The sequence below is a fragment of the Chinchilla lanigera genome, unplaced genomic scaffold (assembly GCF_000276665.1).
Source record: "Chinchilla lanigera isolate Chin_1 unplaced genomic scaffold, ChiLan1.0 scaffold00055, whole genome shotgun sequence".
Classification (NCBI taxonomy): Eukaryota; Metazoa; Chordata; class Mammalia; order Rodentia; family Chinchillidae; genus Chinchilla; species Chinchilla lanigera.
Window position 1 is genome coordinate 4,814,363 of NW_004955456.1, and position 27,784 is coordinate 4,842,146.

Here is a 27,784-nt window from a genome sequence, read left to right on the forward strand (position 1 = left end):
CCTACTGTATCTTGGAGCAAGGTTCAAATCCTCCTACCTGAATCTAAAGAAGTCCCTTTCCATTTCAGAGTCAGCTGTCATGTGGACGCCCATACTTGTTCATGTCCCTTCTGATGGAGATAAAAAAACTGAAACACAGTAGATTGTGAGACCTGCAAAAACCACAAGCTGGGTCCCTCCCTTGCTTCCCTCCACCTGTCTCCATGCTGTGTCACTGCACCCATCACAGTTGGTCAACAAAAGACATTTTCCTGTTCTAGAAAGATCTTAGCTACTAGAGAAATTTTTGTATCATTAAAAGTGCAATGCTAACACTCATGGGTTTTCTCTGTCTTCAAAGATTCATTTTTGGCTTACAGTTGAGGCCTCATCGAATAGCAGGTGTTCCTCTTTAAAGATATTTATCCTGCCCTAAACTCTGCTGATACCACGTTAAAGATATAAGGTGGCCCCGCTTGACAGTTGTTTTTGAATTACAGTGTTGGGCTCGTTAATTAGTTTTCCTTCGGCACCGGGCATTATGTAATCTGTTCACTAAGCATGATAGAGTAATTAAAGGGATTGAGACAGAGACACTGCAACGCCACAGATGTCAACACTAATTCTCAAGGGCTGAAAGGGCTAAGGACAGAGCTGAGGATTTCTCTGACGTTTCTTTAGGATATTACAATTCTCTGTGCTCTTTGAGAGGGATTCAACTGTGCTATACAGACATACCACGGGTGACACCTCTCCTCTCAACTCTCCCAGATTCACCCCCTTTTTGCACCCTTAGCCATTGCCTTTTCCAACTCCGGCTTCCTAGTTCTATGATTCTATAACTCCCCACCTCACTTTAAGTCTAGAACCATGGTCCCTACTCTGAGCTCTCACCTCTTGGCTGACCCCCAGGATTCACCACTGCAGTTCACACTAAAGCTCTGGCTTCTGTGCAGTGATCCAAAAAGCAAGTCCAGTGCCTGAAGAGCTCAGAGGTGGACATCCATTCATGCATCAGGAAGCGGATCAAGCGGGGCTCCTGCTCTGTCCTGGCAGAGAGCATGAGTTCATCTTTTGTCCATGTGTGTTTCCATTTTCCATCCTCTTTGTTTTATGACAGGTCTACCAGGAATGAAGACTCTTGGTTTTTATTCAGTTTTTATTCTACCAGGAATTTTATTGTATTGTATTAAGTTTACCAGGAATGAAGGCTCTCCATTTTTATTCATCTGAGAATGTTCTGGGGATTGAAGCCAAGTGGTACACATGCTACACAACTGCTCTGCTGCTGAGCTGCAACCCCAGCCCAAGAAAATCTTTATTTCTTCACTTTTGTAGGACATATTTCTCTACATAAGCTAGATCTTTGTTTTTACTTAAAGTAGGTCCTACCACTCTCTTCTTGTTTGCATGATTTTGTATCAGAATTCTGCTGTAATTGTCATTCTTGCTTCTTTGAAGCTAACATAAACATATTTTATCCTCCTGTCTGCTTTCCAGATTTTCTCCTCAGCTTTCAGACGTTTATATGTGGTATGTAGCGAGTGTGTATCAGCAGGGATATACACAGGGTCCATGTTGTGTCGGGGGAGGGCGCTAAACTTGTTAGCTCTAAACTTTTTAGATTTGTGGTTTACTTTAGTTTTCTGCTGAAAAGTTGAACTTGTCAATCATTATTTCTTCCAATGCTTGCCCTACTCTTTATTCATTTATGTCATTCTACGATTCTGATTATTCATACATTGTGCCATTTGATTTTGTCTCCTGGTTTTTGGATGTTCCCTTTCTGTTCCAGTGTCTTTATTTTTCATTATTTTTTCTTTTTATCTTACTTTGGGAAGTTCCTGTGAACACGTCTTCAGGTTCACTGGCTGTTCCTCAGCTGTGTTGATTAACTCAACTCCTCAGCCCATTGCAGGGGATTTGTCAACAATGTCAGGATTGTTGTTGTATTTTTATTTGTAGCACTTCCCTCTGATTCTATCTCGTAATCTCCCTCTCATCTTGCTGTTCATGTTGTCATATCTTCAACCTTTCCATTTCAGCCATTAACATATCACACAGAATACATTTAATTGCCTGATAACTTGAAGATATTATCACATTTGACTCTAGGTCTGATGATAGCTTTGTCACTTTGGGTGTGATTTTTTTCCTTGCTTTTTGGTCTATCTCATAATTTTTTTTTGTAAGGTCTGGACGTATGGAGAACAGGACAAATGAAGTAAAGTTTGGTACAGTGAGAGAAAAACACATATTTAATGAGAGTTCTGAGGTTTTAAATTTGGAAATATGTACTAATCTGATCTAATAAAAAGCAAGCTTGGTTTGGAGTTCGCTTTGAATCATTTTCTCCTGCAGATTAAGGCTTTGGTTACTTCAGAAAGACTGGAATGATGCTTCCGGTCAGCTATCTGCTCTTGGCCTCTCTTCTTGTCTTTCCTTTTAGTGGAACCCACCAGTATCTCAGTGAACACGTTGATAATTTTCCATCCAAACAGAGCCTTTTCTCTGTAAAGCAAAGTGGGAAAGTGTTTGGTTGGCTTTCCAGCAGCTGCTCATGCACAGCCGTGGTGAGTGTACTGGGTCAGGGGGTTGAGCTAAAGATCCTCCCTTGTTCCTCCCTGTGACTATCTGGTTGTTCTTGGAGGAGAAGCATACAGAAAGCTGCAAATCTTCCCTAGCACCGAACACCTAGAAGCCCCATCCTCTCACGTCAGTGCACCCACAGGCTTCCCAAATTCTACTACACTTTCTCTTGGCATCTCTTCAGGTCATACAGCATCCATGGGCCTGGTGTTTCTCCTACTGGTTTTGCGATAGCCTTTTCTCTGAAACCTCACTTTTTTGTTGAGTCCAAGAGAGGTCTTAGACTTTCCATTGTTGTTGTATCATTGCAAGTGGTAAATTTCTAGTTTGTTCCATATTGAAGTGTAGCTGGAAATATCTGTATCCATTGTAAAAATAATACATAGTGTTACTCCTCCTATACTACATACCAAGGAGAGTATGTACTCTACACAAGGGGTCTGACAATGTTTCCAGTGGAGAAAATTCCGTGGCACCCCCACTTTACACAGCAGGACTAAATCATGCAGAGGCAAAGTGAGTGAGCCCACCCTGCAGGACGAGTCACCAAAGGAGCTTTAAGAAGCTGGTTCTACGTGGATTTTTCCTGTCAGTTCTGGCTTGTCTACTTTCAGGAAGAACAAAACTGAGAACTCATGTCCTACTTTCAAGCTGTCTTATTTTCCATAAATTGATGTCTATCTAAAATAATCATCTGTAAGTGAAGTTATCTTTACTTTAGCCCTTTCAACATGGATAATTTGAGGTTTAAAATATGAATTAATATTCTTTGTGACGTGGAGGCATTTAGTCATGATTAATACATTCTAAACAAAGTTTAGATGACATTGGGGATATACTCAATCATCATGGTAATTCGTGGTCTTCTGGTGGAGAAAGATAAATGCAAACAACATAATAGAGAATTTCAAGAACAGAGGTAGTCACAGGAGTTCTTACGTGAGCTTCTTTTGGAACACTCCACCATAGAAGCCCAATACTGAAATGCTGAAATCCTGGTATTATGGAAGTTGAGGGTGTCTAGGTCAGCTCAAGTTCTTTGGGAGAAATCACACAAAGGACTCATTCCTCAAGCCCATATGGATGAATTTTTCTGAAAAGTTGAAAGCAAAAGTAGATACCCTGAGTAGTTACCAGTAAGTCCCGAGCATTTATTTGTGTGATTAGGAAAGTGTATCACTGTAGATGGAGTTGTGCAGGTGTTCCTAGTAAGGTACTGTACAGGTTCATGCTTCAGTGCCATAACAAAATGCCTGAAGCTGAGTAGTATTATACAGGAAAGAGATGTTTAGGCTCCTGATGTTGTGGTGAGGAAGAGTTGTGGACACATCTGGAGATAGCTGTGTTACTGGCAGAGTCCCAAAGTAATGCAGAACACTCTGTGACCAGAAAGAGAGGGTCCATGCTCATGTGTCCCTCTTCTTAGCCTCAGTACTCAGGTGATGAGGGTTAGGCAAAACCATCTAAGACTAAGGCTACAGCTCTAAAGGCTACGGCCAGATGAAGTCTGCACCCGCCCGCTCCAAACCTTGCAATGGAGATCAAATTTCAACACATGAGCCTTTCAGAGAACACTCAGACCTGCCCAGGTGACCTGACCTATTTCCAGGCTGGTCCTGTTTCCACCATATGTAACTTTAGCACCAGTGCTCCTATGCCTGGATCCAGGAGGCCTTCCAGGCAATGCTGAAGAGCAAGAGTGGCCAATGCTCAGTGCTCCAGGGACACAAGGATGTCACAGCCACTTGCTTCCTGCGTCATTTCCCACAGTACTCAGAGACAGCTTCTCAAGGAGAGGTATGCATTCAGGTGCATAATCCTGATATCTTCTGCTGGCTGGAATTCAGGCAATGTCCAGCAGGGCCAAGGAAGAGGCTAGCTCCTGGTTAGTATTATAAAATTTAAAAAAACAAAACACGAAAAACAATTAACCACCATGTGGAATGTACCCATGGACAATGTTCAAAGAAGAGTCTAAAGCGATGATACAGATTGTGTCACAGATGCCTTTATTGGAACCACACTCAAATTATAAACCATTATGGGCATTTGGGAGAAAAAAATTTAAATATGTGGGGGGGTTGTTAGAATTGCTGGAACACTGAAGAATTCTAACTTAGTAATTAACCCGCTCAAATTATTTTCACTGAAAAAAGAAATTTCCATCCTATAATTTTTCAGTAGATCTGCCACTTCTAAACCCTAATCTAAATTTTTTGTCCACTTGGCTTTCCTTCTCATTAATGAATGCCAAGTAACTAGATGGCATCAAAGCACATCTCACTGGTGGTATTCTTTTAGAGGAAATAAATATAAAGATTGCTTGCCATGCATGACCTAAATAGCTACTAGATGCATATCGTTCCAAAATCCTGAATATGCCCCTGGCCCAGATAAAAGAGGTCAGCGTATGTCTTGAGATAGTGTATATAGAAAGCCAAACTCATGCAAACTTCTTCATCTCAAACACACTCTCATGGCCCTGAGTGTGTGACAGTGTTGTGTTGCACTCAACAATTGTCACTGTCACTCTGTGGCCTGGTAAAGGGTCTCCAAAAGGACCATGTGCTGAAGGCTCAGGCCCCAACCTATGGCACTTTTGAGAGGTTGAGAAACACTTAAGAGGTAGGGTTGAAGGATGGAAATGAGGGCGTCAGGGCACGCCCATGAAGGGAACTTTTGCTTCCAAGTCAAGACGAGGAGCGAAACCTCTTTGGCCGCAGACAAAGGCATTGGACCAACCAAGAGGGGCTGAAACTCCAAAATCATGAGCTAGAATAAACCGTTCCTCTTTGTAAGTTGATTTTCTCAGGTGTTTGTTACAATCATGCAAGGTTGAGAAACACAATCACCCTTCTTGCCTCTCTTTTTTAAACATAGAAATATGTTCACGTATATCAAGTTTAAGGATGCATGAGTGGATTTCTGAAAGGCCATGCAAGAACCGTGGTATGATAATTCCTAAAGCTGTAGAGTTTCTTCTCTGAGAAATAATCTTTTTACCACTCACACTGGTATTATAACATAGTTACCTTAAATAAGGCAAAAGTCAGTGAGAAAGAGCATGTATTCCATGGTAGGTACTCTCCCCCTGCCATTCAGTGCTGACCGTAACTTGATCACATAGGATGTGCTGCTTCTAATTTCAATAAGCAGAAGTGATTTCAAGTAGATATAACACACTGAAGTCATGCAATTAAAGAGGAGAAGACGTGGGGTCTCAGTAAAGAGCTGATGACCTTAGAGCCCAAGCCTGCAGGATGTATTTTATCTCCTTAAAAATTTAAAGGGATTTATCAAAACTGCAGTAATAAAGTGGAGGGAAATAAATATTTGTAAGGCACATATTCTGTACATAAAGCATTTGAGTTAATTGCAAGACTGTTCTACGGTGGCTGGCACTTTAGAGGCCAAGGGAGAGGGTGTGACATGGTCTTGCATCCTTTCAGAGTGAGTCCTGCCCCTCTTGCCAGAACATTCCCACTCACACCTCATGCTCCACTGGAGAGCTGCCTTTTCCTCAATACAGCCAGTGAGGGTCTCTTTTCTCTCTGTGCCTGAGATTTGACCGCTGAACGTTTCTACATTCTCAGCACCCGCCTCAGAATCTAGAACACGGCAGTTTCCAACATGTTTGCAATAAGAAGTCAGGAGCTCATCACCATCACTGCAGGCCTCGCTAGCAGCATCCATGGGCCACAACATCTATTTTTCAACAATTTACTTTGCTATTATTTTCTCCTCCAAGTTCTCCACGTTAATGAAAAGCACTTCAGTTGAGTACTTATTAAACAAGCAATTACTAAATAGGCATTTAAGGGCCTGTTCTATTCTTGCTCTAAAGTGAAATGATCTATGGAGAGCTGCAAGTAAAATCCCAACTCGTGGTGCCTCATGACACAGCAGAAGAGATTATTTTGTAGCACAGGTGTGACCTGGTTAGCAACTGTGCCCTTTGCTGATTGCTATGAGGTTGACAGTTGGAAGATTAGTATAAGTGTAGTAACGTCAACAAAGAAGATGTACAGCACTTGCTTAACTAATTCTACCAAGGAACCATCTTTCTTGATTTACTCACACGCTAGTCTGCTGATTTGCTCAAACTAAACTCAGGTATTGAAAAGAGGAGTGCATTGCTTGCAGTGGACCTGTGGGTTCTTCTCATCGTCTTCCTTGGCTCATTTGCCTTCACAGCTGAGTAGCTCTCTTCCCGCCTCATGCCCAAGTGTCCATCTGCTTAACCCTGATAGACTCCTGCTGCCCTCTGCAATTTCACGCTGCACCATGGGGTGTGGATGGTGCCCTAGGCCCAAAGATGTCCTCACCGCACAGCAGCTGCTCTCCAGGCCCTGGAGGTGAACTCTGCTCACCCTGGTGACTCCGGTAGCTGTGGTCCCCGTCTTCCCCCTCACTCGTCACATGTGGCTAGCTGGGGCCTCGGACTGACTGGCTGGGGGATGGTGGTCTTCTCCTTGCCTCTTTGGGCCTCAGTTCATCTTCTCTAAGACACCTATGCACCAGAACTATAGAAAATACTCACGTGGAAAAAAATTACATTCTTCTAAGCTCCACAGGATTGCTTGTATTTCTCAGTTCACATCTCAGTTTCTATCGGAATAACAGATAAGTAGGTCTTAAAAATGAAACAAAATTAATAAAGAAAAAAAATCATATTTTCCCCCGTTGGCAAGAACAGATGGTGGCCAGTCTTTGAGGTTGTGAAATTAGCCTTTGAACCATAAAGGGAACAAGAAGTTACTTAGAATAGAGAAAGAACTAAACAATGCAGGGCTCAATGGAATAAAAGTGCATATAATTTCACTGAAAATGCCTTCCATTTCTGAGAGCTGATAATGTGCATTTTATCACAGAACTGTAACACTGATCTCATCCAGAACTACCCTGGGGAGAAAGAAGAGGTAAAGGGTGTGTGTGTGTGTGTGTGTGTGTGTGTGTGTGTGTGTGTGTGATATCCTCATTTTTTATACTAGCAAGTCAGTAGACAAGTCTTAAAACTGAAAAACAAGAAGTCAGACAATGAACCGTGTGTGTGTGTGTGTGTGATATCCTCATTTTTTATACTAGCAAGTCAGTAGACAAGTCTTAAAACTGAAAAACAAGAAGTCAGACAATGAACCCATTGTTTAAAAATATAGGTATATACCATAGCCAGTAGAAAAGGCTGAAGATTAAAATGTTTGTCCCTGGCAAACTACTACCACAAATAAATATATGAAAATATCTATTTCTTGTAAACTGTCTGCATTAGAACAGCTGTCTCAAGCTTCCCTTCCCTCTCAAAAACTTTGTGTTTTCTGGAACTTTCTTGAGGTGTTCTGATTCTTCACTGAGGCCTTCAAGATTCCGTTTCAAGGTTTTTCTCCTCAGTTTTAGTAATAATGCTTGTAACTGCTTGTGGGAGAACTTTTAACATGCCTTAAAATCTTTGTTAGACAAATTCACCATCTGTTATTTTATAGTTAGCATGTGCTGATTATCTTTTTTTCATTTAGCCTGAGATACCCAATTTCCCTAAATTAGTCTATATTTTTAGATAAATACACCAGTCATTTTGGCCAAAGGCCCACCCTAAACTGGGAGGACCACACAGTTTTATTCTAAGATGCCCCGGATTAAGACCTCAACATAGGAAAGTGGAACGGGAGATAGATCGCTCCAAAAGCCATTTAGGCGATGTCCAATTTGGTACGAATGCTAGAGCTTTCAGGAAGCACTGCAGCAGCTTGCTTGGAGGAAGTGAACACCCCCACGACCCTGGCCGATGTCTGCAACCTGGCAGACCAACGATCTCGCCAGCGAAGCTAAACCTGAGCCAGAGACAGCAGAAGGTTTACCGAGTGCATGCGCCCAACTCAATCTTTCATGATTTTGCTAGCAACTGCCACATTTTTCTAGCCTTTTTTAAAATTGAAACTTCGGTTTGCCTCACCCTATTATTGCCCCGATGGACATCACTGTGCCTATTTGCCAATGGTGTGAAATAGTTCTGCACGTTTTCACTGGCAAACCTCACAGAACCGTTCAGAAAACCTAAAGACCCTGTTTTCTATGATTACACAGACAGAAAAAGGTAAACTTCATGTTTGAAAATTTTTCTTATTTTAAAGTCTTGTCAAGTATTATAGTTAGCTCACCAGCTTGTTCCTCCTGAATTGTCCCAGTGCAATAGGAGCAAATTTTAAAAAATGGGCAACAACCCCACATTAACAAGTTTATCTTACGGCAAATTTCTTGTTTGTGTTTATACATTTTCTTATATGCCTAAAAATTTCCATTGAAATTATTAAAAAGCATACTTTTATTATTATTATATTATGCTATGTTGTTTTTAGTCAATCATTTCACAACTCCTGTGCTTTTCAGAGCCAATATAACCTTACTCTTTGCTTTAATGTTGCTTAAACTTCACAGCCATGCAGGAAGTTGCACCAGAAAGGCAAATGAGATGTTTCATTGCTATCAAATGTCTTGTTATGCAGAATTATACAAGGCTAATCCTCAGCTACAGTGACAAACAATGAAATAAAATGCAAATGTCAGGAAGTCACTAAGCTTGGATGAACAGTTAATTTTAAGCCACAGAAGGATCAAAGGTAGGAGGTGGTTTATTCCAACAGAAGGAACAGAATAAACACAAACCCCAAGGAGGTACAGTCTCAGGGACAGAAAAGGGGACAGCCAGACTAGAGGGGTCACCCCTCAATGATGTTGTGGTCCCTCGATTCCCAGCAGCAGAAATAGGCAGGCCTGGGAGCAGTGGGGAGCCAGGGATGATAATCCTACCATAAACCTTCAGAAGAGACTTAGGACTCAATATGTACAAGGCATGATCCAAAACTACAACAAATGTTTATGCTTTTAAAAATATATCTCCATAAAAGACATATCACCATGAATCCCATTTTAAAAAGACTCCTGCTCACTTCAGACACACTTATGTCATTATTCTCGCCACTTTCAGTAGCAGCTCTGGAGTCCTATTTCTTGTGTGTCTTTAGTTGCACTGCTGGGGCTGCCTCGAGGTCCCACATGGAGTCATGAATAGTTTATCTTCCATGCTCAGCTCTTCTTTGGGGAACAACCAGAAGCCAGTGGTGCCCGACTAAGTGAATAAGGAGGGTGAGGACACACTCTACTGTCTTCACCAGCCTGGCTTTTAGGGATGGCGCTTGGCCACAGCACACACCACATTTTAATCACAGCTTTTAAACACACTCATAAAACAGGATTCCCAGACCTGCTTCAGAAGAATGGAAAGAAGGAAGGAATAAGTGTGTTCAAAATAAGGAGGAGTATTTTAAGAATCAGGGGCTGTCAGATTCATCTCTTCTCAGTAGGAGGAGTCATAATTGGTCCAGCCTGAGTCAAGTGTCCCAACTTCCTCCATTAGCTGTATTGAGGGAGGTCTTCTATCACAAACAGAGCTTCAAACATTCTCTTCTATCACAAACAGAGAGCACTGTGACCAGGTACAAAAATTCCTAATGAAGACTGACTCACACCAAGCTTTGCATCCCTCAGCAGGAAGTAGTTCGAGGGCAAAGAGCAAATACTCAGCAAATTGTTTCTGAGTCAAGTAACAAATGATAAAGAGATGCATGAAATTTCAACCTCTCCACTATACACCTTCGGAGAGAGTAACGTACTCGCTGACAAGGATGAACACCTCCACGGAAACTAGAAAAATAAAATATAGTGCCTGCGCTGGCCAGAGTGCTGAAAGGTATGTGCTGGAATAGCTTTGCGTGAGAAGATGATTCTTAAAATTTCCATCAATCACTTTTTAACAATAAGGCACTCTATAAGCTCCTGCCTGGCAAGTGCAAGGTTCTGAGTTTGATTCCTGGTACAAAAAAAGAAAAAAAGAAAGCAACAAGGAGGCACTCTAGAGGTCATGAAATTCCAGTCTCTCATCCCATAGGCCCTACAGCATAAGGGAAATGGAAATCTGAAGATCACCAATTTACTAACTACTTGCCTTGTCGTAACTGGAACTGGTAGTTAGGACTTTGAATGTTGAGTTTAGTAATTTTACTTTTCTTCTTTAGGTATGATAATTGAACTCCATAAAGGCTTCTTTATTGATAGGGTTAGTGTTTGTCATAAAAGACTATCAATGATTCATTTGCCAGATGCCAGGAATTACTTCCCAAGCAATAATTCACTTACTCATTTAAATAAAGCAGACTGTATCTCTGCTACATCTGAAGACTATGTGGGAAAATCCTTTCAGCAGTTGTGAGATAAGTATAACTACTGATAACCACTGCCTTATCGTTGGCTGGGAATACTTTGACTCTAATGGGTAGGAGAATATGAAGCAAAATCAAACTTTAGCTGCTAAGCACATGGCTTTGGCACCTTTGATGTGTTCATACCATTCAAAATAAATGGATTATTTGATCAAGTTTACTTGGCACATCTGCTCAAGCTCACTGGGAAACTGAAACAAGATTCCAGATCTGCAGGGGCTCCCTGATCAAGAGGAATCTGGTGTTGTATGATTAAAATGTCTTTGTCAATGTATTGCCCCCCAAAATTTTACAATATCTGGAGAGAGACAGTATCACTGTATGATAAATACTTAAGTAGGGGCTGGGGATTTAGCTCAGCGGCACAGCACCTGCCTGGCAAGTGCAAGGTAGTGAGTTCAGTTCCCGGTACTGGAAAGAAACAAAAAAGAAGTCAAACCAAGATCTGGATAATATTGCTAAAAATATTGATGGATGATTCCTACCACCGCAGTGTATTGATGTTGCCCTTGATCACCAGAAAAACCAGTGATTAATTTTTAAAGTCATTCTCAGAAAGCCTATGAATATTACAAGACAAAAATCGTTAAAGAGAGGATATTCATTAAAAAAGATCTCCATCATTCAGAAGTTAAAGCCTTTAAACTGAGGTTGAACTTGTACTTGTCTCCTGTTCTCTCTTCCTTCCCTTCTATGAGTCTAATTTCCATATATGTATTTATTTAAAAATTCTATAAGATCTACCAGTCTTCAAATTCATGGATTACTCCTGGCAGACCCAGCAGATATAAGTGCTTAAGGGCAATTTCACCAAGCACAGCAATGACAAAGAAGATGTACTTCTGCTTAGTAAGCTCCAGAAGAAGTGATTGATCAGTTCAATTCTTTATTTTCTCTGTCACCCACCACATAAGGAAGAGGCTTCCTGCAGCTGTCTTGGACAAGGGAGGGAGGCCATTGCATTTCTTGGCTTTTAAATTTTTAATGGTACCTGTTTGCAGTAAATAAGGATTACATGCATTGTGGAGAGTTGGTACATGTAAATGACACATCTCAATTTGTTTATGTCCCCTCCATTCTTTTCCTTTTTCCCTCCCTCCATCTCTTTCTCTGCATCCAATTTGCAAAAGATCCATCTCATTTCTGAGAACAGAGCTGCACGTGGGTTTGAGGTGACACAGCTGGGTATAAAAGGTTTTTACCTTGGTATATCCACGTATGATATTCTACACATACTAGTTTCTTTAAGCCTGTGCTTTGCATATCATACAGAAAACATGGAAAAGGAGTATCCTTTATTTAACTACTTGGTGTTCTGATTTTATAATGTTTCTAAGTTTGAGGTATTGGGAGAGTTAAAAAGCAAAACTTCAACACTGATTTATGGCAAACAGGAAAGCCTTTCAGTACCAAATGGTCAAAAACTCGAGCTCCTGAATTCATTTTACATGCACATCTCTACACAGCTGTCATCAGATAATAAAGTCACACTTATAACAGCGCTTGTTTTTGACCTGAATTTCCAAAGATGATGAGAAGCTGAAGATCCAGGTGGTTGCTATGATAAGCATCATGACTATTTATCTCCTCTTTGTAATTGTCCGTCAAATAGTGCCCTTCAGCACATGGTTTGAAGAAGCAGAGAGAACAAAACACAGCAAAGGAATTACCACACAAGGCTTTGAAAACATGCTTGTTAATGAAGCCACAGCAAGGCTTGAAAATACATTCATCATGCTTAGTGCTTTTGAGGTCCTTAGAGACACCTGCCTCTACAGCCAGTATCTTTAACAAATGACAATCACTCAGGAGGCTGCTTCAACTCAGGGCATGACTTATATGACAGCAACAAGAAATACACTACATGCATTTGGATGCATAATTGTGACAAGGGAAATAAACATATTAGAAGAAATGACAGACCAGCAAATTAGGGCTTGCTAGGGCTCCAAAACTTCCTGGAGCATAGTGCCACATCTATTTGCCTGTGGAGCAGGTGATGATTGTGCTCCTTTTAGGGTAAACACACTTACCTTACAGAAGGGAAAACTGAGAATCAAATATTTAAGACACCTCAAACCATGTAGTCAATTTGGGAGAGTCCTGGGATTTGTAGAGTTTGAGACTTCAATCCATCATCATGAAAAAGTTATACACCCTGAACTTTTCTAAGCTGGCCACCAGTCTCATTACAGTTGAAAAATAGATCAAAAATATACTTTCTTTAAAAGTTTATGTCCCTGCAGTAACCCAAAAATATTTTAAGAAAAAAATAGGTTACCTTTGAACATAAGAATATTTGTCACACTCTGTTCTTCTTCTGAATCATGTAGTGAGTCTTAACGTTATCTCATTAATCCTTTCAAAGACCTCCATGAGTGCCAAACAAATGTGACACTTTTAGCTGCAAATCTGGCTGGACCATGTGGCTGCACAGCATCTCAGGACCAGGAATAGACCCTTTATCTCTAGGGTCTTGACCCTGAGCTTTAAAATCAAAAACCCAATCCAATATTAGCATGCTGTATGCATCATACAGAGGGAACACTTGGCCAGAAGGAGAAGTATAAGGACACCTCGTTTGCACTTTGGAAGTAAAATCAAACCAAAGAGAGGCAAAGTGATGGGCATTGTGTTACAAGTTTGACATTCCAGCACTCTGGGAGGCTGAGGCAGGAGGACTGTAAGTTCAAGCCCAGCCAGGCTTGAACTACTTAACCAGACAGTATCTCAAAATAAAAAACAATTCAGAAAGAGCTGAGCATGTAGGTCAGTGAGAAGGCTCTGGGTGCAATTCCCAGTAAACTAAACAAAAACAAAACTAAACATAAATAAAAAGGATGATACCAAGCCAGAATGGAGTTTCCCTGAAAATCTTTGCAGATGCCTCTTCTGTTATAAATCATGGTCTGTGTATGGGAATGCTTTTCTCATACAGTATATGGTATATTCTCAACAAAATTTTTGTAATGAAAAAATAGATGTATCTCTTAAATCCTTCAAATTAAAAGGCAAATGTAGTTGTGATGGAGAATTAATTTGTTGTATTAACTATCTACTGCTACACAGCAAATTACCCCAAATTTTGTTCCTCAGAACAACAAACATTTAAGGCTGTCATGGTTTCCGGGCATCAGGACCTCAGGAGGTAGCAGCTGGTTCCCTCTTCTCAAGGTCGCTCACAGGTCACAGTCAAAGGTGTCAGCTGGGGCTGTGGAGTCGGGAGCAGATTCCGATGGATGAAGCTCTCCTGAGCTCACCGCAGTGGATTAGAGCAGAATGGGTTCCTACACCACTGCTGGCCTGAGACCACCCAAGGCCCTTGCCACAAGGGCCTCTCCAGGACAACCTAAGGCGCACCACCTGCTTAGGACAAAGGGGAGGCCTCCCGAGAAACAGCTTGGGCTTTAGGTAGCCTGATCATGAGGAGGACATCTCATTACCTCTGTGGTATTCCGTGCAGTTTGACGGAGTCACTGAATTCACTACCATTTGGGCGGACGGTCCGTTTCACAAAGTGCTAACACCAGGAGACGGGGTCATTAGCTGCTCTTCTGTTTCCATTTTCCTTCACAGAATTTTCACTTATAAATGTTTGGTGGGAGTTATCTGTTATTTTTTACTGTCTTCTCCACGTTTTGCTCTCAAGGCTTTTTGCTCTAATTATAAAATTGAGGTCTGTCATTTTCCCCAACATGATCTCTCTTGATCTCTCTCTTTCTCTCTCACTTGTTTTTCCATTCTCCACAATGTTAACATTACAAAATTAAAATGAAGGTTTATGTCTTTTTATTGCTGCAGCCTGTTATGGCTTTGTAAGATAAGCCTTCTTTGGACTTCAGAAGATTTTGGAGGTGATGGATAGAGAATTTCTGCGTAACTTGGAGATGATTTTTTTTTAACCTCAGCAGGCGGTGAAAAGGCACCCTGTATTTTTCAAATAACAAAGAAATTCCAGAAGAATACTGAAGCCCACCTGAGACCAGAGGTACAACAATCAGCCGTGACCAGTTGCTGTGTGATGGGTCACACACACCAGGCGGCTCTGTTCTGGGCTCCAGGCCTCCAGAGAACCCCTTTCTCTTCATAAATGAGACGTCTTCCCTGTCGGAGTGAGACTCAAGAGGATGCACGTACAGCTGGAGCTCAGAATGCTCACATGAGCAAGCACACAGGTGCGAGTAAACAGAAAGAAAGTTAATATAAACAGTGAGAGTTTGATGAGGAAAAGCAGCACCCTCCTGATAGGAGCTGATGGATACAGTAAATAAAATGAAGGTTGGACGTTCTCGCTGTAGCAAGTGGATTAAGATGTCTACAACAGTCGAAAGCATATCCACACCACTAGCTCTTCTGCACACCCTGAACACACACAGAGTGACACATGGAGGCACACACACACACCCAAACCCTAACACGCACACACACACACACACCCCTTGAACATGCTTGAGAATAATGACAAGAATGGAGCATAGAAACTTCAGGGAATACATTTTCAAGCAAAAGGAACCCCCAGGGAAGACAGCCCCTCCCCCTCCCTCCAGTGGGAAGTGGGGTGCAGGAGGGCCAGGTGCAATTCAAGTTATCACCAAGTGGAGGAAGAGTATGCCTCATAAAAACAAGCCAAAAATGGACTCTCTGTGCTTGTGGTCAGATGTAACTGCTACATTCTGGGCTATGGTTTCATAAAATGAATATTGCTGGCATACCAGTGGGAGAATACGTGGGGCTGAGAGCCCCAGCTGTCAGGTTTTTATCTGCTGCAGGGCGCCCTCAGACTTATTTCTTCTGTGTTGAGAAGGCAAAAGCCCCTTGTCCAGAGCATTCTCCCAGGTGCTACTTGTTACACAACCTCATGAACCCCATTGCCAGCTGACTCAACCCTCACCACATATTAAAATTTAATTTTATGCACATCCCTTAGTTAAAATTACCATACTGCATTCTTAGAATTAATAAAGTGCCAGGGAAGAACACTTGCATTTTAAATAAATACTATTAAGGTGACATGGTTACAGATAATTTCACTTTCAATTGCACCTCTGGAATGCGACATGACACTGAAAGATCTGAAAATGAAATAAAATTGCTTGGAAGCGGGCGAAGTCCTCTGGTTAGATAAATAAACTGACTACAGTCTGATGGTTTCATTTTCAGTACCTTGGTATAATTTTGATTAAAATACCATGCCCTGGAAAATTTTGTTTTAATAGAAAAAAAAAAATCCAAGGCTGTGGAATTATTTTTGTGGTATTTCTACTGCTTATTTTGTTAAAGGTTTTCATGTCTGTCATTCCCACACTTTATTTTCTGACTGTATCATCCTTGTAAGAAATCACTGAATAGTTTTGGAACAGGAGAGTGTTGCGTTTCTTTTTGTGTCTGTCTACACCTCTCTCAATGCAAGAAATCTTAGAGCTTTGGATAGGTTACCCTGCCTGTTCCTAGGTGGAGAGACTAAGGCCAATTCAGGAAGAATAATCCATGCACCATCTTGCATCTCAGCCCAGTAAGGCAGTGTTGCGGGGCTTACCAGTACACAAGGAGTGACTGGAGGGAAATCCTGCAATCCTTCCACATGCACATAGCAACAGTACTAGAAGCCCCTCCAAAATCATTGATCTTGTTCCTCTTGTGTTTTTATGATAAATCTTCCTGAAGAAAAGAACCTGCTGATCTGTGAACAGAACAGAAAAAGAAATAATGGCAATATTGTATAGAAGCTGTATTATGGAACATTGTTTGCACCCCTGACTCCTAAAAAGTTCTTATGCTGAAATACTGACCCCAAGGTAGTGATATTCAAATGTGGGCTTTGGGAAATGGTTAAGTCATGACTGTGCTGCCTCATGAATAGTGCCTTTTTAGGAAGAGGACAGACTTTCACACCCTCTCATTGAGAATACAACTGGATGGGGGGCTGGGGATTTAGCTCAGCGGCAAAGAGCCTGCCTGGCAAGCGCAAGGTCGTGAGTTCGGTTCCCAGTACCGGAGAAAAACCAAAAAAAAAAGAATACAACTGGATGTGACTTCAGCCAACGCTGGGTCTGCCAGTTACTTGGTCTTGGACTTCTTGACCTCCAGAACTACATACAATAAATCTCTAGGATTAAGCTTCCTGCTATAGTTGGATCTGGAATGTTCCCTGAGCCCACGTGTTAAATCCTAGACTCAAGAACATGGTGCCATTGAGTGGTGATAGAACGATTCTGAGGTGGGATCTAGAGGAAGGAAGTATGGTCACTAGAACTAGAGGAAGACAGTGAGGTCAACGGTGTGGCCGTTGAAGGAGATATGGGGACCCTGACCATTCCTGTCTTTCTCTGTGCATTCTGGCCACTCTGAGGTGAGTAGACCTCCTCTCCCAGGATGTGTGATGTCACTACAGACTCCAAAGTAACAGGGCCAAGGGATGGAGGACTGGCGCCTCTGAAATTCTGAACAAAAATAGAATTTTCCTCCTTTTAAATCGAGTATTGCAGGTATTTTGTCACATACCACCCTACCTGTCTAAGCTGAGTTATATGTACTTGGGGGCCATTGGTTTGAGGAAACATTGTGGAAAGATTTGTGAACAATTCTGGATTGAGTCATGCTATGCATTGTGTGATTCTGGCCAAAAACAAAAACAAAAACAGAAAAAAAAAACAGAGCAGGCAGAACATTCTAGAAGCAATATCATGCTGCTGCACCAAGAGCTGGGGCTGTCCCTGGGGTGTCAGGTCAGCAGTGCTGCTTTGATCGTGGCCTCCACTGCTAGCTCCCCATCCTGTTTTCTTTCGTCTTCCTTCCTTTGCAGGCTTCACCTCTTTGGAATCAAATCTTCTCTTTTTGTGTTCTACTCAGCAAACCATTCAAATTTGTAGGAAATGTCTACTCCTAGGAAGCCTTGCAGCATAAGCAAGCATACCCTGCATCTTAAAATCTCAGCCTTGGACAGTGAATCCTACAGCTGCAGCTTGAATTCCCTTAGGCCATTTCCTACGGGTCAGTGAGTGAGTCCTGGAACTGTCTGCTGAGTGGCTGGGCTCGTTCTGCCATTGCAGCGCTGTCTTTCACCTACAGAAGAGAGCCTAACTTTTGCAACACAAGGGCAAAGGACAACTCATGAAAGAATGAGAAAAGTGCATTTTCTCTGACAAGCCTTCTTGGGCTGAAGTATTCCCAGTTCCCAGCCAAGGTGCTGCCCCATTCGCTTTACTGAAACAGGAGGTGGGGGACTGAATGCCTCAGTCAACAAGCATTTATTTCTCACAATTCTGGAGGCTGGAAGTCCAAGATCAAGGGCTCTGTTCTTGGTGGAGTCTCTCTTCTGGGCTTCTAGATGGCCCCTTTCACACTGTACCCTCACATAGGAGCATGAGCAGAGCAGAAAGATCACTAAAGGGCACCAGTGTTAGTATGATAGCTCAGCTGTCACAGGTTCACCATAGCCTCTCCACCTCCCTAGGGCTGCACCACCAAATACCTCACATTGGGGTTATGGCTTCAGTATGTGGATTTTAGGGGAACACAAATATACCAAGGCTCTGACTACCACCACAATCACATTCTGGTTCCCAACAAAAGCCTTTTTGGTCTTCACATACAGTAATATTATGATTGTCCAGCCCATCTTTTATTCATTCTTTCCTCTTGAGTAAAATTCCATGTAGTACCATCATGGTTTTTGTTGTTGTTTTTTAGTAGATCGTCTCATTTTAAGTGGTTTTTTTTCCACTAACACATCTCAAAAGCCTCCTTTCTCCAGTCTGTCCATGTATTTCATTTCCCAGTAGCATTATTCTCTTTCTATCTGGCAAGAAGGGTTTGTGCATTATTCATAGACAGAAACTTGTTCAGCAAGGAAAACATCAGCAATGTCTATACCCCTACATCAAAGTCTCTGATGTGTGTCAACACTGGGACTCAGAGTCCTGACTCAGTAATCCCACTTCAAAGAATTTGTCTTAAGTAATCAGCAGTGTATCTGCAGTTGTACACAGCTGTTCAACACAGATTACCTAAACCCATAAAAATTCTGTAACAACACAAGTGCTTGAGGTAATCCTAGAATGCAGTCCTCACATGGATAGCAGTGAAGTCCCTGATAATAAGCGGAGATTCTGAAAATAGACAAGTAAGTACAAATGAACAATGCAGAGCTATAAATGATTAAAGAACAGACACCAGTACTAAGAGATGGGTAGAGGGAAAAAGGGAGGGAGGGAGGGAGGGCAAGAAGATGAAAAAGAATTAAGATGTGTTACATATATGTACCAACTCCAACAAGGAATGTAAACATTATGTACTACACACATCTACTAATTGTTTTAAAAATTAAGAAGAACACATACCGGTCCTAGCCAAAAACATGGTAGTTTTAAGGCAATGATCATATTTGTTCTTGAAAATCAATCATGGTACCATATTGTTTATTGACAATGTGTCCAGATACTTGGACCTGAAGGTCTGAATCCTAGGATAGGACAGAATACATGAAAAAGAAGTGAACTTTTTATTTTCTTGAAACTTGGGAATGCTAGAAATCAATTAATTGAAAAGAATATATCCTTTTGAAAAAAGAAAATATACTCCTGGAAATGACTGGAATGAGTCGGAAGCCCATTGAGAAGCTATGTTGACCCAAAGCATCAGCAGGTAGAAATCACCTGAAATCAAGTTTGTTCCAAAGCACAGTTAGAGGTCTTTACAAAAAAAAAAAAAAAAAAAAAAAAGTGGCCTATCTGTAGATGCCAATAGCCTAGCTTCCAGAATCTGACACTGAGGAAAACAATTCTATACAGAATAGTACCACTTGTTAAAACAAGCTATCATTTGTTAAAATAACTACAATACCTGTTTGGATACTATGTATAGGTAGGTGCATATGGAAAGAGTGACAAAAATCTATTATCAGTACACACTTTTTAAAAATATTATTGACTTTTATTAGTAATATTTATAACATATTATATTCATCATGGGGAGTTGGTATGTGGACATGACATCTTAATTCTTCTTCATTCCCTGCCTCTCCCACCCCTCCCTGCTCCTTCTATCTCTTGGTCATAGTTTTGGAGAGAGGCACCATATGTGAGTGAGGCAGAGAAAGGGATTTTCCTTGAAATTTCATGTCTTCTTCTATCGTTCATGTTTTCTAACTTCATTTACTTCTTTGACTTTAAATATATGAATCATGTATAAATTTAAAATAATAAATATATTGGAAGACTTTTTGGAAGTAAGACTAAAGACTTTGTGTGTGTCTGTGTCTGTGTTCTTCATCAAGCAGAATTACTGAATGATACGTTGCAGAAGTTATGTTCCTCTGTGAAGAACTGATCCCAGACTTTTTTGTTAGTGGTATTTTTGTAGTTAAACTTTAACGTCATAATATGAAAGTTAAATTACAGGAGGGTGTTTGGCAACTCTACATTGGCACTTGCTGGTTGATTCATATTTGATAACCAGATATAAATACAAAAAAGAAGTCCTGGCTTTAACATTAAAGGATAACTTAATAGTCCCTCGAGTCTAGTGGGATTGTGGATTCAGTATTCAATTCCTTTTGTGAAACTATTTACTCATCTATAATAAAATACAATATTATATTTTTAATTTTTCTGAACTTAGACATTCAAAAATTTTAGAAATTATGAATGAATCAACAATTTGTTTTTTATAGTCTCTGTTAAGGATGAGAAATAAATTCAATAGTTATGAAGGTGGTGCTAGGTTAGGTGAGTGATGATTTTTGAAATTATAGGAATAAAGTTAAAATGAATTCTCTAATTAGAAAAATGGGCCCACCAAAGTAGAAAGAAATTCATCAGAGGAAATAGTGACATGCAAAGTGGATCGTTCAACCAGAAACTCGGCAAGATTATATCATCCTTGTCCTGCTGCTGAATTTGCAATACGAATTTGATAGAGTTACACACTTTGTTTGGCATCACTTTCCTTATTTTGCAATAATATTTTAATTACGCACCAGTTTAAAAATAAGAGGATGACCAGTTAATAGAAATTTAAAAGTTATGTGTTAATAGAAATTTTAAAGTTATGTGTCAGTGTAATCATGGATGATTAAATTTTATATAGTAAATATTTTTGCTATTAAACTGAATTTTTAAAAATCAGGCAATTTCTGAGATATATTTTAAAAAGATGATTGATGGCATTTCCCTCACCTGAGTTTTAGAACTGCTAGACAAGTCAAATTCTTTTTTCTTCCGGTATCGAAATTCTAGCTACTCAAATGCGAATTATGCGTCTCAGCCCTACGTGTTTCCTGCCTGTGTTCGACTCCTTGGCCTTTTATACTACCGAAAGATACTGTGCACAGCTAGGAATATAGTTCAGCAGCATGCCTGCCTGGCAAACACGAGGGTGTGAACTCTACTCCCAGTACTGCAAAAAAAAAAAGAAGAAGAAGAAAAAAGTTACCCCGCAGACCAGCCCAGAAGTCACCTCATCAGTCCTGAACTCTTTTGCACTTTACACTTCCAGCTCCTCACTACCGTCTCCAGCTTTCCCAAGCTTGTCTGTAACTGCCCCGGTCTCAAGGCCGTGCCGCCGTTCTCTCGTGCTAGCCCTCGCCATTTTCTGTTTAGGCTGCTTCAGTAAAACACTACTTGAGTCTCTGCTGTCGTCCTTCCACCATTGCACTTATCCTCCGCTTCATCCAAGGAAGTATTGCCCACAACCTCAGACAGCACAGCATGCCTGCTTTGCTTAACACACCATCGATAAGAGTAAATTCCAGTTCTCCACAGTAGAACCTAATTACTACATTATTATTCAGTAATTCTTTTTGATGAACACACACACACACACACACACACACACACACGCATGCACACACACACATATTCCAATGTCTTTTGTGAAGCAGAGCATTTTCTCTGTAGTTCCAGTGTCTAATAAATGTTAGGCAATCAACGAATACCTGTCGGAATGTGAAACTATAATAGGACCCTGCTTCCCCAGGGAGAAGCTAATTTCTCCGTCTTCCTTCCCTCTAGATGAGATTGATCTCGTTGCATTACAGACGGGCATGGTCAAGTCCGAAGAACCTGCTAGTGTGGAAACAAGTGATGCTTTTCCAGTCGGCGGCCAGAGCAGGAAACTGTGGTTTAGGGTAAGAGGTCTGACCTAGGTCTGACACTTTCCATACCCTTACAAAGGAACATGCAGAGGACAGAGGGACTTTTGTAGGGTTCATTGTGGGGGAATGCGCTCCGCACACAGCCTCCAGGGCGGGTTTCCTCAAAGCGTCAGGAACCTTTATTTGTCATGAGAATACGGCCCTGCGAAAGACACCGCTGTCCTTTCTTCTGCACAGGTTCAGGTGTGCAGAGGCCTCTGCACAGCCAGCGGAAAGGAAATGATGCGGAAAGACTTTCACTGTTGGTGTGTGCAAAAGAGGCTCACAGGTGTCAGAATGGGTGGGGCATCCTTGGAAACGCTAATTACCCCGAATTGACTATTATACCCTCTATGCGTGTATCAAATTATAATACCAAACGGGGTGTGGTGGTGCATTCTTATAATCCTAGCACTCTGGGAGGCTGAGGCAGGAAGATTGCAAATTGGAGCCCATCTCCAACAAGGCCACTATCTGTGCAGCTTCCCAGTAAGTTTACAATTACAACAAAAGCAAAGCAAAGCAAAGCAAAGCAAAGCAAAGCAAAGCAAAGCAACGCAAAGCAAAGCAAAGCAAAGCAAAGCAAAGCAAAGCAAAGCAAAGCAAAGCAAAGCAAAGGGAAGGAAGACAGAAGTGTTCACAACCTCAGAGCTCTCTTTGTGCCTCTTTGGTGTGGCCATCCCCTCCTGCCTTCTCAAAGACACCTTTTGCCCCTGCGTCTTTCCACTGAGAGCTTTCCTCTTTTTGAACTAGTTCCTTGTGGAGAGCTGCTGGCGCTTGACGTTCTGTTTGTGATATTCATCTTCACAGCCACCTGTAGGGATACTTGATTTGTTCTCAGTGTATGTATACTAATCCAGTTCATGAATGCTTTATGAAATATCTTTTCTACAAGTAATGAATATTTAAAATTTTCTAGACTGTGGCTGTTACTGGCGCCGTCGAGAACATCCTTATTAATGAGTCTGGTGTGTACGTTCCTGTCTAGTGCACATTTTGATTGCTTCACTGCCCTTCTTGGGTTTACTCCATACAAGTCTGTGGACTGGCGTGTGTGTTGCACATGTGTTCTCCCACTCTCTTGTTCGCCGTTGCACGAGCTCAGTGGTGTCTGGAAATGTACTGAAATTTCAACTTTAGTGTAGACCAATCATTGCTTTTATAGTTCATGGAATGTACATATATATATTCCCCCACTCTTATGTTGTTAAAGCTTTGTCATAAATCAAATATTCACATATGTATGAATCTGACTTTTGGTCTCAATTCCTTCATTTTTCCAATTCTCTCTTATACTATTAGCAGACAACTGAGTCAAAAGCACAGATTTAAAATTGGTCTTGATCTTTGGAAGAGCTTTTCTTTCCACTTTATTCTTAAAAATGTCTCAGCTGCTCTGGTCTTTTTGCAATTCCACATCAATTATAGAAGCTTCATTTGTGCATCCATTCTGTCTCTATGTATCTCTCTGTCCCGCACACAAACACACGCACTCACACACACAGTCGTCACTGAATGGGCCATTACCGTGACGGGGTTGAATTTCTGGATGCATCTGAAGAATACTGACCTCACTTTAATCTCTAGTCTTTCATTCATGAATGTTGCTTCTGTTCCAGTCATTCTAAGGCTTAATTATTATAATATTTTATGATCTGATAGAGTTCTTTAACATCTGTTATATATGCTCTTACATATGTGTGCTGTCTTTATGTTAGGGTAAATAATATCTTTCTTGAAGTTAATTTCAACAGCTGTGTGTTGTGGATGTAAGGAAGAAAATTTTATGGTACTTACTGACCTTGAATCCAGCAACTTAATTTTCAGTTGCCAGTAATTATCTAGAGATTAAATATTTTCAGTGTACCATGTGGGAATAATATAATTTTCCCATGTTATTGCATGTTTCCAATTATTACATGCATTACTTACCTTACATAATTTTGTGCTGTAAACTAGCTTTCAATATTTTGCCAACTGCAGTGATGTTTGATATAGACAAACTAGGTATAAATATCATCAGTTCAGGCTATTATCTTTATAGTCAGCAAATAATTTTTTGTAATTAGTTATCAAATTTTGTAAAATATGTTATCTGGATGTATTACTATATCTTATTAATTCTGTTATCATAGCAAATTATACCAATTAATTTTTGGCTGTTAAACCAATTAAATTACTGAGGTAGGAACTCAATTTAGCTTTGATATATTCATTTTCTAATTTATTTTCCAAATGTATATTTCAGTCTAAAATAAAAATTTATATTGATAATTGGCATGTGCAGTTTGTAAAGAATTTCTGTAGGCTTTTCATGTGTATTCATGGATGAATCTAGTTACTTGTTCTTCCAAAATGTCTTTGTCAGGATACTGTTCCACAAATGTGCTGTCCTCATCAACGAACTTGATGACTTTAAGTTCAGCCTTTAAACTTTGAAATGTACCAGTAGTATTTGTTTAACATACACTCTTATTTCTGTAATATCTGTCAGACCCTAGTGATGCCCACCTTCTCGCCTCTGGTATTGGTCATCTGTTCTCTGTGTCTTTTCTTTTTCTCCCATCTCTGGTCAGGTCACTTTTTTCTTTATTTTCTTTTGAGTGCATTACTTTCTTCTTTGTGCTTTCTCTGTGTGCATGAATTGCTCTGGTTGATGCTCTATAAGGACACATGGAAAATAGATCTTAAGCCTTTATCTTGCCTATAATTTGTGTTCCTGACAATTGTCCCTGTAATCATGACATACTTGTGTCCACATGTTTAATTTTTATCATTTTTGATATCACTCAAATATTTCCTAATTTATATCAATTTCTATGATACCTGTATTATTGCATATTAATCTCTCTGTTTCTTGATGGAATCTTCCAAACTTAATCGTGAATTTCTAGCTTAGTAATGTTGTGATCACAAAGAATTTATCTTAAAGTAGTTTAGCGCAGGATTCCATACTTGTAAATGATATCAAGCTTGTTGACCATATTTTTAAAAGTCCCCATAATTTTAGTCCACTAGCTACCAAAAGTATGTGCTAAAAATATTTCAGCATCACTTAGAATTTGCCTCTTCTATTATTTTAATCATTTTTGTCTTCATAGCTTAAGGATAAGTTAGAAAGTGAATAGGAATCTGCAAATGTCATATCACCTTGATAAATCTGTATGATTTATTATAAAACAGTCATATAAAATATATACCAAATGTGTGAAGTAGAAAACATATTAAAATACATAAAAGTATTATGGTCTTCATGTTTGTGTCCCACCAAAGTTCCTATGCTGGAATCCTAGGCTCCAAGGTGACAGTACTAGGAATTGGGGTCTGTGGGAGATGAACAGGTTGGGAGGGCCCTTGGGGACCCCAGAGACCTCCTGAACCCATTCTGTAATTGGAGGTGATGGGTGAAAATGCCTATCCGGGAAGCAGCCACCTCAGACCCTTAGCTCCAGCACCTCACCTTGATGGCAGACTCTCCACAACTCTGAGAAATAAATTTATATTGCTTATAAAGCTACTCACTCTGCAGTGGTTTGTTAAGGCAGCCCTGGCAGACTAAGAGAAATATAAAATCTATACGACATACAATATAAAACACTGTAAAATATCCTTCTTTATCTCTAACATACTTTTATTTAAAGTTTATTTTGTGAGAGATTAAAATAACTACAACAGTTTTCTTTTGATTAGAATTCACATGCTTTCCCTTTTGCAAAATTCATTTGATGTCTTTATATTTTAATGTTTGTTTTATAAGAAATATTTATCATAATTTATCATTTTATTCTATCTGGAAATACATGTCACTGAGCATCAAATCCACTCATATTTAATGTAATTTCTTATACATTGAGATTTTAGTCTGTTATGTTAATAATTGTTTCAATTTGTCCTGTCTTTTAAAGGTTCTTTTAGTTTACATTCTCATTATCTTGTGCTTCATTTTTAGTATATGTGCTGCTGAAGTGAGCATGTGTTTCATTTTTTAAATGATTGGATGTATTAAAAAATAATTCCCTTCCCTTTCATTTGTTTGATACGCATACATGTCTTTCTATTTTTGTGGTTTTCCTAAAGAACGCAGCATATGCCTTAAACTTATTACTTATATGCCCATGAGCAGACAGGCAGACACATACACACATGCATGCACACACACAGTTTAGAGATAAGACCAAGCCCAACTCTTTATTAATTCTATTTACCTTCTCTCAGCTCTATGCTATGATCGTATATTCTCTTTGTTGAGAATATGTTATATTTATATATAAACGTTTATGTGTGTGAGTGATCTATGTCAAAACTTAAAGTGAATATCAACTTACTAAAACTGGGAGTGGTGGTGAATGCTTATAATCCCACAACCCTGGAAGGCCGAGGGAAGAAGATTCTAATTTCCAAGACCGGGCAAGTTAGCAACTTATAGAGACCCTGTATCAACATAAAAGGAAAAATTTTTAAAGGGGTTGGAATGGAGTAGCTCTGTGCAAAAGCAATGGCTTCAATACCCCGCACTGTACAGGGGAGGGAGGGAGGAAAGGGAGGTGAGACAGATGATATAGATAGATAGATAGATAGATAGATAGATAGATAGATAGATAGATAGATGGATAGATAGATATAAAGATAGATTCACTCTGTGGTTATTTGTTCCTAAAGCAAGGTTATCTTTCCTGTCTCTTCCAATTTTCTTGGCTCACTTTTCGTCTGATTAAAAATGTATTTATTTTAATTTTCATTCTGGCAGATATCTTTTAGCATTGGTTTTTCAGTTTGACAAGTCCTTTTTTTTTCTGTACCAGGAATTAAACTCAGTACCTTGCGCTTGCCAGGCACGTGCTGTGCTGCTGACATATCCCCCCTGCTTCGCAGTCTTTCTCTCCATGATCTCCCAGACTTTTCAGACCTCATTCTATTATCGCCTGTTTCCCTTGATCTTGTAGAATTAGCAGCTTCTCTTTTTGCTGATCCCTGGAAGTTTTTCTCTTTTTCTTTCTAATCTAAGAATATTCTTTTGGGCTTAGCTTTTCACTATTGGATTGATGCTTGGGTTGCATTTTGGGGAAGATATCCTCCCTCTGCCTCTCAGTCCTTCTTAAATCTGTGACTTGATGACTTCAAATAGTTTTAGGAAATTGTCCACCATTAACCCTTTGACTGTTATTTCTATTCCAACACCATTTTCCTAGGATACCAGAGATAAGAAGTCATTTTCTCTGTACCTGAAGTCTGCTTACAATGTCTTTTGAAGTTTTTCATGTTCTTGACTATCCATGTGCATCAATGTACCTAAGTTCCTATGATTTATTTTCTAGTTTACTAAATTTTTTGTTTAACTATCCATGATTCACATCTTCTACAGCTGTTCTCTGACCCCCTTGTTTCTATTTCATTGTCTATATCCTTTTCTGTTTTCTTCTACAAGGTTTTGTCTTTGCAAATGGCTAGCTATTTTTATTGAGTGCTTTATATTACATGAAATGCTGCATGTGGTTTGAGGCTCTGTGGGACTCTGGCTTCTAGGGGCACTAAGAATTCCTGATCACTTTTGTCCAATCAGAGAACAATGTAATTCCAAACTGGGTTATTTCCCTTGTCAAACGTGCTGTGCTTAATATTCGCCGTAGCTTGTCAACTGTGGCTTTCTGATATAAGCCCCTCTTCCTTGGCGATCCCTGAGTTAGAATCATTATGTTTCTATTTCTGCAACTGGAGAAAGCTCTTCCTGGTTTCTTAGCACTTCCATCAAACGCGTGAAGTCAAGAAATATCTCAAGGCTAAAAGATATAACAAATGTAATACTTAACTCTTG